General features: G+C 51.3%; 1 pseudogene; it reads right to left on the bottom strand.

The window, feature by feature from the left end:
* Window positions 1–10893: 10893 nt before the first annotated feature.
* Window positions 10894–10951, bottom strand: LOC144105773 (U6 spliceosomal RNA; annotated as a pseudogene).
* Window positions 10952–11423: the final 472 nt, after the last annotated feature.

Genomic DNA, 11423 nt, shown 5'->3' on the forward strand with positions numbered 1-11423 from the left:
TCCAGGAATTAAGTTCTAACAAGTCACCGGGATTCTAGAAGAGTGCGGTGAGAGGCTAGGTGGTACGACATTATGGGAACAATGAATAAATGCGCAAAAAGGACGGGACAAGAAAGAAGAACCACACGAGACAAGCGAACACATGAGACAAGCGCAGTGTGCGCTTTTCTCGTGTGGTTCTTCTCTCTTGTCCTGTCCTTTTTGCGCAGTTATCCATTGCTCCCATAAAGCCAACGGGGCCGGATGGCCTTGGTGCAGCAATATACAAGGCAATGAAAACAGAAATAGCTGTTTTACTTGAACGAGTGTCAAGAGCATGCTACGAAAATAAGTTATCTCCTCCATCTTTCCGAATATCCTACCTGGTACTAATTCCGAAAACAAACGACCCAATTAAGCTCCAATCCGTAGGATTGTATCGCCCCATAAGTCTAAAAAATGTTGACTATAAAATTTACATGAAAGTATTAACGCGCCGGCTCCAAATTGCAATTACGGCCCTTGTAGTTCAAGACTGAAAACGACGCGAAATACGGGACAAGATAGAGAGAAGCAACACACAAAGCACCGAACTTACAACTGAGTGTATTTCATGCGAAAGCGCAATAAATACAGGAAGTACACATAAAAACAACTAAAAGAACACCATGATATAAGCCCTTGTAGGCCCGCATCAGACATGCGGCATAATGCGGAGGAACATTTTTACTAATATACACACTGCAAGAAATGTTCTTGAATGTTGTGACTCAATGCATGATCGTGTAGCCATGTTGCAATTAGACCTGCACAAGCCGTTTGACAAACTTACACATGAAATACAGTTCTCCGTTTTAGAGTATGCGAATGCTGGATCCGTTATTACATATGGTGTGAAAATTGTGTACGAAAGCCGTACAGCGAGACGCCTGGTGAACAAGCATTTAACTGATTCTATACCTGTTTTGTCCTCAGTAATTCACAAGGGTGGAAACTTGGGCGAGTCGGTAACGATGATCCATGGTATATGGGGAGCGCAAAAACGGCACAAGGGACAAAGAAAGCGCCTGTGCTGTCCGTCTTTCTTTGTCCCTTGTGTCGTTTTTGCGCTCCCCATATACCGTCCTCACTAAGGCAGGGCTGTTCTCTGGGAGCCCTTTTTCTTAAGAATACTTACAAGGCCGAACATACGAGGGTACACCTTTGAAAGCGAAGCTCGGGTTTTAGCGTATGCGGATGGTGTAGCAGTATTCTGTACGGACCATGATAGGGTGCGGAAAGTTGTGAAGGAAGCTGCCGCATATTGCACTGCAAGTGGTAGTGTGATTAGCGGGCCAAAGTGTCTAGGTTTCTGGCACGGAAACTGGCATTACACGCCTGAAGTGTTTTGCAGTATGCAATGGACTGTAACGCCAGGTAATTACCTCGGTGCACCGCTAAAGCACTACCCGGACAGCAAAGAATACTAGGCCGGTCAAGCTGAGCGAGCAAAAACTCAGACAAACATATGGGGAGGACATAACTTTTCTAGTTTGCAAGAGCTACGGTTTGTAATTTGTTCCTAGTTGCGAAATTTTTATGTTTTGCAAGTGTTATCCTTGCCGAGAATTTCGGTTCAAAAATTGCATAGAGTATTTACTACATTTATTTGGGCGTCAACATTGGAACGTACCAGCCGATGCAATCTGTTCCATAGGGTGCGTAACGGAAGACTGAGATCGTTATTTATTCATTCCTGAAGCAGATTGTATCAAGATTATTTTTTCTCTGGAACAAACGGAGGTCTTAGAACCGTGATCCAAGCGGGATTGCGTGATTCATTGCCTGATTATGTAGTCTCGTCAATGCCTGCAGTGCTAATGGCTGTAAGGACTTTTCTCTGAGAAGTTGTGTCTTTCCAGATTGTGAAGGCGATAATTTCAAATGAGTTTCTGTCCACTGTTACGCGTAAACAACTTTACAAAGATTTGGTTGTATCTTTTGTGCGTGTGCCTCTTTATCGCGCTGTATGTGCTTTGGGTTCAAAGCGGAACATGCTTAAAATGTTGAAAAGGAGGCCCGTGAGATCGTCCATTAAATCTTTCTTTTTTCTGTTGCATGCCGCACTCTCCCAGTGAAGCCATGGTTGCAAAGCAATAGCCTTTTTCTTCCTTGGTCTGTACGCTGTTTTATTTGCGAAAAACCGGAAACGAAAGAATATATTTTTCTAGACTTTCATGATGCAGCGTTTCTGTGGGACGTCCTTCAACGCACGATTAAGAACGACGTACCAATAACGCCGTTTGGAATACGTTACCTGCCATGCCCCGACTCAGGAGGAGTTCTAAGTGATCTATTAATGCTCTTGTGTATGAACAGCATATGGAGGACACGAATGGATGTTCGGCATGAGCATATTGTTGTACACCCTGCCCGGCAGTATTTTGTTGAAAGTGTAATGTACACGCGTGATGTTTTCGGAGGGAAAAGTGAACCTCTGGAATGGCTACCTGTTCTGGACCAGCGGACGTCATTTAATCCATTTTATCACAAGACAATTGCCAGCAAGTGATTTCTGCTTTTAGTACAATTGACCTATCGCCGTTCTGTATTTTGTTACAAAGCCGGTAATAAAAAAAAAAAACGATGGACAAGCGGTGCAAAGCGCTGCGTTCAGGTCGCAGTCCGGTCCTCCATGCGTGGTTTCGAATTCCACTTCTGAGATCACATTTTTTTCCTTATAAACCATAGAGGAGCATAAAGGAAGATTTGCATCGCATCGATGTCGATGCTCCCCGTGTTCTGTCAGGATGGCGGAGCTGTCCAAGGCGCCGCGTACAGGTCGCAGTCCGGTCTTCCGTGCGTGGGTTCGAATCACACTTCTGACATAATCTTTTTATTTTAAACCATAGAAAAGCATTATTGAAGATTTGCACCGCATCGATGTCGATGCTCCCTGCGTTCTGTCAGGATGGCTGAGCGGTCCAAGACGCTGCGTTCAGGTCGCAGTCTTCTGGGCGTGGGTTCCAATCCAACCTTCGACATCACGTTATTTTTTTATTTTAAACCATAGAAGACCCCAAAGCAAGATTTTCACCGCATCTATGTCGATGCCCCCGCGTTCTGCCAGGATGGCCGAGCATTCTACTTCCGGCCACTGGCCTGTACGGACGCAAGATCATGAGCTCCCACGGTGAGCGGCGAGAGCGGCTGTTGCCGCGGAAACAGGTACAGTAGCAACGAAGATAAGGAGTACGAGATCGTGTTGTTTTGAACAACGTGTTTCTGCACGGCGACGTGCTTGTGAGACCCTACAGGGTCGAAGACTTCAGGGACGCCCTCGCCAACGTTGCCGCCGACGTCGTGGCGTTGGGGTGTACCAGATAAACTACATGTCGGCGGTGTTGCAAATGGGTCGCAAGCCCCAAGTGTAGCGTTGGCCTGGCGGCCTGGGGCACAGCTTGAAACATCCGAAGGTCCTGGCAAAGGATGAGTCGACTGCCAACAGAACAACTTGTTTATTCTAGCATCGCAAAAGAGCAGCCGGTCAGGGCGACCACGTTACTCGACGGAAGAAATCGAAGCCTCTCTTTGGCGTCCGGGACAGCTGCCTTTATACCCTCCGAGTCGAGGGCAAGAAGGAACGGCTCGGGATGAGGCGCACGAGTCGGCGACGCACGGACATGTTGAGACGTGACGTGGCGCGTCCGCCGAGCCGGCGCCGGTCAGACATCCTCGTCTCCCAGTTGGGGAGCTCCTCTCCCCGGCTGCCGCGCTTTGACAAGCGTGGGCACCAACATGCACACACACACACGCACACACGAAGACACGTGGCATTGAAACCTGCCTGGACGCGCTTGGCGGGAGGCGTTGCGGCAGCACTGAACGGGCCAAAATGACCGCCACTTTGAACGAAGCCCCGGCGTCCGTTGCATCCGCGCCGGCTATACCGCGCGTCATAGGCGAAACGTAACAGACCGCCCCGCCGGGAGAAGGAGATCCCGATGGTCAGGGGACTGCATCCGCTGTCCGGAGGGATGTCGCTCGATGATGCTCTTAATTGAAATCGGTCGTCCCTCGGCGTTGCTTGAGCGCAGCGCACAGAGAAGGCCTCATTCTCAGGTTCAGGTCCACACAGGACACTGCAAAGTGACTTCGGGAGAGTTGCCATTTTTGTTCTCGTTCCCAGCAAGCGTTAGAACAACGCCGAAACGCAACCGCTCAGTCAGCAAGCACGACACAACCCTCACTAAGCTCTGCCAGGCTCTTTCCCCTTTTATACTACTGCCTAGTTCCTTAGAGTAGTCAAGCAGCACTCAGAACGCGTCCACAAATGGGAAAATTGACTAGAAAGCACGTCATCGCTTTGAAACACTAAACAAAAGCAATATGTTAAAAATGCTGCCTCAGAAAGAAAACATCAGTAACAAACAACTTTGAGGCGGATTCCTACGTTAGGGGCCTCGACTTAAGCCATCGGCGTTACCGTTGAGACTCCCCTTTTTGTAACGCACCTCAAAGGAATATTGTTGCAAAGCGAGGCTCCAGCGCAGGAGGCGGCCATTTTTGGGAGAGATGGTCTGCAGCCATTGGAGAGGGCAGTGATCCGTCTTAATGATAAACCTGGAGCCGGCTAGGTAGCATGACAATTTCTGAACGGCCCACACGAGACACGCACACTCTTTCTCGGTGGCGCTGTACGCCTGCTCACGACAGGTCAGCTTACGACTAGCATACAGGACGGGGTGTTCCACTTCTCCATTTTCCAGTTGGCACAGTACAACGCCCATGCCTCGCTCACTAGCATCGCACTGAACAACGAACCCTTTTGTGTAGTCTGGCGATCGTAGCACATCCGGCTTGTTAGGGCGCTCTTTAGGGCGCTGAAAGCTCTTTCCTTTGTCTAGCCCCAGACGACTGTTTGGGGCTCTGTTTTTCTTAGAGCATCCGTCAGGGGAGCCGCGATATCGGAGTACCTGGGGATGTACCTCTGATAGTAGCCGGCGACACCTAAGAACGACCGAATATCGGTCTTCATGCGTGGTTGCGGGAAGTCTCGCACAGCGGCCACCTTTATTTCAGATGGGCGGCGACGACCCTGTCCAATCACGTGACCGAGGTAGACAACCTCGGCCTGTGCTAATTGGCACTTGGGAGCCTTGACTGTCAGGCCCGCTTCGCGCAGGCGGGTTAGGACTGCCCGCAAGTGTGCCATACGCTCAGACCAGGATGCGGAGAATATCGCTACGTCGTCTAAATACGGTAAAGCGAATTCTTCCTGTCCCCGCAACACTTTGTCCATGAGGCTTGAAAAGCAGTATGGCGCGTTCTTCAAACCAAAACTCAAAACTTTAGGACGGAATGTTCCCATTGGTGAAATGAACGCCGCATACCTACTAGCCTCTTCTGTAAGTGGAACCTGCCAATAGTACTCTTGCAAGAGACGGTCCTTAGTCTTCTTAACTCCTAGGTGTCCGGACCACGAACCGCCATGCGACAAGCGCAACAGATCCTGACGGTAGCACTGAGGCACGATCAGCTGATCGAACTCCACTCCCCTGGGGTCTAGATACTTCCGGTACAGGACCCCACCTCTTTCCACAAAACGAGCGTTTTTCTTGGCGATACCTTCCTTGACATTGTAGCGCATGTTTTCTAGGCTGCCATCCTTTTTTTGCTCGGCTATCAAAGCCGACCGGCTGACTTTTAGCAACCTATTAAGTCCATCTGACGTAGGCGCGATGAGCAAATCTGCAGATAGCTCTTCTAACTTTCCCGTGTCGGGCATTTCCTCTCCAGTACCTGGTGCCTTCAACGCTACAGGCTCAATTTTATTCAGTTCGGACGTGCTCTGAATATCAGCTTGCTGCGCCTCCGACCCTTTCTCATTGTTCGACAACGTCGGCCCCGCAACTACCGCCTTTGCAGCGAGCTCCCGAACTCTCGATCTGGTTAAGGCCTGAACGCTAGCCTCACCAAACAAAAGCCCCTTCTCGCGCAGGAGGTGATCGGACCTGTTCGAAAATAGGTACGGGTACTGGGGGGGCAGCATAGATGACACTACGGCTTCCGTCTCAAGTGCTCCGAAAGGTCCTTCAATAAGCACTTTTGCTACGGGCAGACACACGCTATGAGCTTCCACGGCTTGCTTGATCCATGCACACTCGCCCGTGAACATATCGGGTTCTACGTAAGAGGGGTGAACTACATCCATTGTAGCTGCGGAATCACGAAGTACTCGGCACTCTTTCCCGTTCACGAGGAAGTCTCGCATGTAAGGCTCGAGAAGCTTCATGTTCTCGTCAGTGCTGCATAATGACAAAAACACGACTTTTGTTTTTGTTTCTGGACACTGCGCCGAAAAGTGACCCGGCTTCTGGCACGTATAACACACGCGCGCTTGCCTCGTCTCGAACCGCTTTCTGCGTTCGGCTTCGGCTGCCGCCGTCTCCTTACGTTCGGTCGGACTGCTTTCACTCGCATCCGCACTACGTGTGTCCCCCCTTGCTCTCATGGGTGTGAACTTCGGCCTCTCAGACTTGGAGCCAAATTCACCCTTTTGACCGTCCTTAGCTCCGCGAGCCCGACGCGTCTCAAACTCCTCGGCTAGCTCGGCGGCTTTAGCCACTGTACTAACGTCTGGCCTATCCAAGACCCAGTACCGCACGTTCTCAGGTAACCGACTATAAAACTGTTCCAGCCCGAAACGCTGCAGAATTTTCTCGTGGTCACCAAACGCTTTCTCTTCTTTGAGCCACTCCTGCATGTTTGACATAAGCCTGTAGGCAAACTCTGTATATGACTCACTTCTGCCTTTTTCATTTTCCCGAAACTTCCGACGGAACGCCTCCGCTGACAGCCTGTACTTTTTTAGCAGACTCGATTTCACTTGGTCGAAATCCTCTGCCTCCTCTCTCTTCAAGCGAGCGACTACTTCGGCCGCCTCACCGGGTAACAAAGTGAGCAAGCGCTGTGGCCACGTTTCCCGAGAGAACCCCTGCTTCTCGCAAGTTCGCTCAAAGTCAACCAGGAACAAACCAATGTCCTCTCCAAGCTTAAACGGCCGCATCAGGTCAGTCATTTTGAACGATACTCGTTCTGCTGCACCGTGTGCCTGACTTCCATTACGAGCGCGTTCCATCTCTACCTCGAGACGCTTCATTTCCAAAGCGTGTTGACGGTCGCGCTCGTCTCTCTTTTTTGCTCTTTACGTTCGCGCTCGTCTTTCTCTTTTTGCTCCCTCTCCACAGTGGTCTCAAGGCATTCCGACAGCTCGTCATCCTCAGCCTCCAACTCAAGAATAGCCCTTAGCAGTTCTGGTTTTCTGAGTTTGTCTGAGACATTTAGACCCAACTCCCTTGCAAGCTCCAGCAATTTCGGTTCGCGCGTCCGCCGGGCCGGCGCCGGTCAGACCTCCTCGCCTCCCAGTTGGGGAGCTCCTCTCCCCGGCTGCCGCGCTTTGACAAGCGTGGGCACCAACATGCACACACACACACACACGCACACACGAAGACACGTGGCATTGAAACCTGCCTGGACGCGCTTGGCGGGAGGCGTTGCTGCAGCACTGAACGGGTCAAAATGACCGCCACTTTGAACGGAGCCCCGGCGTCCGTTGCATCCGCGCCGGCTGTACCGCGCGTCGTAGGCGAAACGTAACAGCGGTAACCCTTAGCAGCATGGAAGCCGCCAAGAACTTGGCCGCCTTGAAGGCGCTCGCGCTGCATCGTCCTTGACCTAGAAGACCACCGGGTAAAGCTACGCCTGCACTGGATGCTGCTCGGCGTCGCCGACGAGAACATTCGCACGGCATTTGCGGCGTTCGGCAACGTGACCGAGGTCAGCCGGGAGCGTTGGCGCGTCGCCGGCATGAAGAAGGGGTCCACAACGAGGACCGTGCCCCTCAAGTTGAAGCCATGCAGGCATGAAGGTGAACGACCTGCCCCACCCGGTTCGAGTTGCTGGCGAGTTGGCTGTCGTGGTGGTGCCCGGGCGGCCGATGCAGTGCCTGCGTTGCGGCGGAACGGGTCACGTTCACCGCGATTGCAAGGTGCCCAGGTGTTCGAAGTGCCCGCGCTATGGACACGCGGAGGCTGACTGCCTTCGCACCTACGCGTCGTCTACCAGGCATGTAGCGGCAAATGACTCCGCAGAACTAATGGACGTTGTCGAGGCAGGAAGCAGCGAGCGGAGCCGACGAAGCGGGCTGGGGCGGTTGTTGCGCCAGCGGGTTCGAGTGGCAACACCGACACGGCTGTAGCACAGGAGGGCGGGCCACCGACTAGCGACTTATCTTCGACGAGCCAGGCGAAGACGAAAGATGCAGTCAGCCCACCAGTGCCCGCGAACGTCGCGACAAAGGCGCGCAGCGAGGACCGCAATGAGAAGGCCGACGCCCGCTCGACTACCGGCGTCACTACCCGTGCGAATCGCCGGCACGCCGATACGAAGGCCGACGGTGACAAGACAGCAATGACCAGCGTCGAGGAACCATCGGGAAAGACGCCTCAAGCACGACGGCCCCAGTCTGCAGCCGCACCCAAATGTTCCGACCGACAGGCGTGCCGGCGATGAGCCGCCTCCTGACCAGGGCAAGTGCTCGCGCCGGATTACACCGGCGGTGACTGCAACGTCTAGCGACATGCTAGACGCGGGAGGTAAGCAACCTGCTGTCGGTCTCTTCTTCCTATGAAAAAATGGCTTCTGAAACTCATTTCAATGTCGCCACCCTAAACGTCAGAGGCCTGGAAGGTAAAAGAAAACAAAGCCAGCGATACCGACTTACAACGGAACAAGATCAGGTTTACTGTCTGTGCAGGAGACTAAGACGGCGAGGAAGATACCGGGAGCATGGTGCAGCGTTTCACGTGTAGTTTTTTGCCGTCACTAGCCATACTGTGGGCACATGTGCTGGCTGTATTCTTTTCGTTAAAAAATGGCCGGGGTTAGAGGTACACGATCATAATTCGTGCATTTCGGGTCGATATGTGTCCCTCAATTTTTCGCTGAACAACACTGAGTGGCGTATTGTTTGCTTTTACGCGACTAATGTGGTTGATGACCCAGCCGTGTTTTTTTGAAAATGTCGAAGAACGCCTTCGCACGGACAGACAGCGCATTGTTATGGGCGATTACAACTGTGTCCCGAGCGCGCGCGACAAGACAAGCATCCTAGGTTTTCGAGATAAGAGCACTGAAGTGTTGTTGCGAATGATTGAGAACTGCAATCTCGAGGATGTGGCAGAGTGTCTCGAAGGAGCACGTCATGTGAAGTACACGCGATTCGAGGGCTAAAGTCGTGTACGCATTTATGCATATGTCTATACAGTACCTATGTGCAATAGTTATGAAGTAGTGCCGGTGTTTTTTTCAAACCATTGCTTGGTTCACTGATGCATAGGAATAGTTACGAAGGGGAATGGTTTTTCATGGGAAATGTGAAAGTTACATGACCAGCTACATTAGGACGAATCTTATAACCGAACCGTAACATAAGATATAGCAAAATTGGAACCAAGTAGAAACATGACGATTTGGCAGCAGTGGCTGCTCACTAAAATACTTTAAAATTAAAACCAATAGAAAGAGCTACCTGCATACGTCATGAAGCGAAGCAAAATGAAACGGAGCTAAGGGCTCTGCTTCATAAAATGCTATGACAGGAATGCCGAGCGCCTGGTAAATGGATAGCAGACATAAGAAAAACTAAACAAAACCCAGTGCTAATCGAAGAAAAACGTTATCGGGGAGCACTGGTGAGGGCAAGGGCAGAATACACAACTGCAGGGGAAGCGCCAACGAAACGAGCTCTTGGTTTAGAAAAACCCCGCGCCGAAAGAAATCACATTAACGAAATACAATAGGGAGGGGTCATAACAACAGACATATTTATTAGCACCTGTAAAAGGTGGATGGGGATCAGAGGCGAAGCTCGGTCCCAGCCATTGAGCCGGATCAACCGTTCCAGCTCCACGAACTGAGGGCGGCCCTATAGCCAAAATGAAACGTGGCATTGCTCCGAGTCGGGACAAAATTAGTCAAATTATTAGCCAACCTCCCCAACACGGCATACCAATTTTTATCGGATTACATCAACTCCATCGACTTGGGAAAATTAACTTGGCGTGGGAAATTACAAGACATTGTTTTACTCTGTCAGTCTGGCCACGGCCTTTATCCCCGCCCGTGAAACCGCCTCTTAAAAGTGGAAGATCAGCTTCTGCTCCGCCTGTATACTAATACTTTGCTGTACCCGGGGGCTCTAAAACAATTTGACCCTTCTTTCTCGAGCAGAGCAGCTGTCCGCACTGTGAGGAGATGTCTTCGGACATCTACCACATGGTGTGGGCCTGTCGCTCCAACCCTGCTACCCCCCTCCTCTCCTCACCCAAACCTCACCAAGGAGGACTAGTAGGCGACACTGCTCGGCTGCTCTCACATTCAGGCCCAAAAGGCCCTGGTTGAGCGCGGCCGGCCAGCGGCCGACGCCACTTGGGTCGGGTACTAGGGACACCGCCTAGTTGTTTGTGAGGGACGGTCTCTTAAGAGTCGGTCAGATCATACCTACGTGTGAGTACTGTTCTCGAGACAATAAAAGTCTTTCAGCACCACCACCAAGGCTTGCTGCCGTCGCGAGGTACACAGCCGTCCAAATAAGGATCGCGGTGGCGATCTGGTATCTCGGGACCATGAGCGCGTGTGCACTGGCTGCTCAAAATTCTTTGCTGAACTAACCCGGCGCTTCTGCTTGAACGACCAATTTCGTTTTGGATATCTCACTCGTCAACTTCCAACTGTGTTGCTATGGCCTCACTTAATGACGTCGTCCTCGGCGGAACCTTCCATGAAGTCAAGAGTTCGACGGAAATCCGTCTGGTCAGGCATGGTGATGCAATGAAGTGAAGTAGCAGTCACTGACCATAGTCGAAAAAAGAAAAAAAATGTGGAACGCTCACGATTTTGCGTGTCATCCTTGCGCAGGGGCCATGCTAAGGATGACACGCAAAATCGTGAAGCGTTCCACATTTTTTTTCTTTTTTCGACTATGGTCAGTGACTGCTACTTCACTTCATTGAACCTTCCATGAGTACTGCTGCCGATCGCCGAGAACGCGATCGCCTTCTGAAGCGACAGGCAAGAACACTAACCACGGAAGAGGACAGACAGCGCGATTGCCTAAGTAAGCGCCAGGTGCAATCTTTGAGGACAGAAGAGGAGCGAAGGCAGCAATTCCTTCGAAAACAAAACTGTAATTTGTTTACGGCAACAGAACGTGGGTCACCACGCATGCATTCCTGCAGTGCAATAATGTAGGCATAGCACGGGTTATGCCGCTAATTTTTGACGAGTCTGATCTCTTGCTGTCTCCCCTATGATCTCGCGAAGTCTGTCTGTAGCTGCCTGGATTAACCTTGAAACGGGAACTCCGGGGTCGTGATCAGCTGTTTCCATTTTAGTTGACACGT

The sequence above is a fragment of the Amblyomma americanum genome, chromosome 9 (genome assembly GCF_052857255.1).
Source record: "Amblyomma americanum isolate KBUSLIRL-KWMA chromosome 9, ASM5285725v1, whole genome shotgun sequence".
Lineage (NCBI taxonomy): Eukaryota > Metazoa > Arthropoda > Arachnida > Ixodida > Ixodidae > Amblyomma > Amblyomma americanum.